Source organism: Ambystoma mexicanum, chromosome 11, assembly GCF_040938575.1.
Source record: "Ambystoma mexicanum isolate Mex_15411 chromosome 11, UKY_AmexF1_1, whole genome shotgun sequence".
Classification (NCBI taxonomy): domain Eukaryota; kingdom Metazoa; phylum Chordata; class Amphibia; order Caudata; family Ambystomatidae; genus Ambystoma; species Ambystoma mexicanum.
Window position 1 is genome coordinate 1,023,410,519 of NC_090934.1, and position 2,187 is coordinate 1,023,412,705.

Here is a 2,187-nt window from a genome sequence, read left to right on the forward strand (position 1 = left end):
GTATACGAGAATACTCTGCGACCAACTTCTATCTTATTCTACTATCCTTAACCTTTACAAAACTCATACATTTAGTTTTCCCCGTATTGATCTGAAGATCATTATCCCTAGCAAACTCACACAGCCTGGCTGCACCTTTTCATGCTAATATAGGTGTGGTCTAATATCATCAAGCCATCAGCATGTGCTAGCTAGACTGTGTGACTTTGTCCTGTAGGCAGCCCATTCTTAACTGATGAAAGATAGTCGGTCAAATCCGCCACATACAAATCAAAAGGCATGGGGATAATTGAATATATTCATATGAATATATTACTCGGTATTTATCACGCACAAGTGTCATTAAAAACAATTTCTTCGTTTGCAGCGTAAACGTCCGCATACATGCACTAAAGAATACGTAATTAAACCTGAAAATTAAATACTCGGTTAAAAGAAATAGCCCGCTTAGACTCTTGCTGTACACAGCGACCGTCCACACAAAAGCCTATCTTTCCTAAGTGCAACCCTGTTTACAGTTGGAGCACCCCAGGTGCGTTTTGAGCAGCCACGGAGAAAATAGACCGCAAACGTACCCCAAATAAACGAGGACACATTACACAGGGAAACACGTAGAATAGAATGGTCTCGACTGCCAACGAGCGGAACGTGAGTAAATCACGTGATAATATTGACGAACGTGTAGTGTAGAGCAGTCTCTGATATGCTAATCGAGCTGGTATTTCAGAAGAGGTTCCATGGTGTAATGGTTAGCACTCTGGACTCTGAATCCAGCGATCCGAGTTCAAATCTCGGTGGAACCTTTCATTTTTTTAAATAAAAACACATATTTACATATTATCTTTCCTGTAGGCCATCTTGCTCCAATTAACGTTTTCTTTTAAGTAAGGGTTCAAGGGCTCTCGAAGATCACAGGTAATTGGGGTGGCTGTCGTTTAAATGATTTACGTTCTATGGCGGCCCCTTGCTTTTTTTCTGTGACTACCTCAAAATGTGTCGTTGCAGCATGCGTAATGGGCGTAATGTTGAAGCAATCGATAGGTGGCCGTGCATTCCGTCCACACATTTACACAGCAAGGGTTTACTTTAACGACTTCGCTTAATTATTGTATTCGAATTACCAGTGGTGTAAGTGGAAAAAAACAACTACTCTGTCTGCATCCAAAAAGGAACAAGTTGGATGACTGGAGGGGAAAATGAGTGGTGGCGGCGGAGGGCTTGACCTCAGGTTTGCAATCTTCATTGACTCTTAGTGCATTGAGCCGTGACAAGACAATGGCTGGAATAATAAGCATTGGCAAATCCAACCGTTTTGGCTTTTGAATTGCTATGGGGTAGAAATTTGCTAGGTACTGATGCATAGCTAGCTCTCAACCATTTGTGTCACAAAGGCGGGTGAAAACACCTGATTTTGTTTATGGCGGGGGAGGGCCCATTGAAATGAATGGGTGTGCAGGAGGCTTGCGGGTGAGTCAGCTCTTTATGAGGCAGGTGACACCCACCAAAAGCATGTGAGTTGAGGGCTATGCTGATATAAAGGCGCTACCTGGCCATAAGATCGCAACAGCTGGAAAATCGAGTGATTACCTGAGAAAATTATTCAGCACCTGGCTAATATCTCGAGCAAAGCTGTTGGCATTGCCAATGCTTGTTTTTAACAGGACTTTAGTGCAAGGGACATATATAAACATCGCTCTCAACTCACACGCTTTTGGCGGGTGTCACCCGCCTTGTAAAAGGCTGACTCACCCGCCAAGCCTCCAGCACTCCCATTCATTTCAATGCGCGTCTCACACGCCAAAAACAAAATCGGGTGATTTCACCCGCCTTTGCAACACAAATGGTTGAGAGCTATGATATAAATCTGGTGGTTGGAGGCATACTTTTTTATTACACCAGTTGCCATTTACAGCTGCAATTAAGCAAATAACTCTCAGCAGACTGCTTAGAAAAACACTGCCAGTCTAAAGCTTGATGCTAATACTTGACAGACCGATCTCAAAGAGATCCTAGGGGATGTGTTTTTGGCAGGGAGGGGCAAGGAGTGTGTCGTGCCGTGTCCTGGACCCAGGGCATAGGGTTCAGGCACACCTTTGCTGGGGGTCACCAAGCCAGCACACATGGATGCAGGGATCACCCTGCGGGACTGTGAGTACACAGTCCGATTATGGCCTGGGGGCACCCACG

General features: G+C 44.7%; 1 non-coding gene across 1 annotated transcript; it reads left to right on the forward strand.

Annotated features, from left to right (window-relative positions):
* Positions 1-731: 731 nt before the first annotated feature.
* Positions 732-803, forward strand: TRNAQ-CUG (transfer RNA glutamine (anticodon CUG)). Its single transcript has one exon. It is a non-coding gene; the product is annotated as a tRNA-Gln (tRNA).
* Positions 804-2,187: the final 1,384 nt, after the last annotated feature.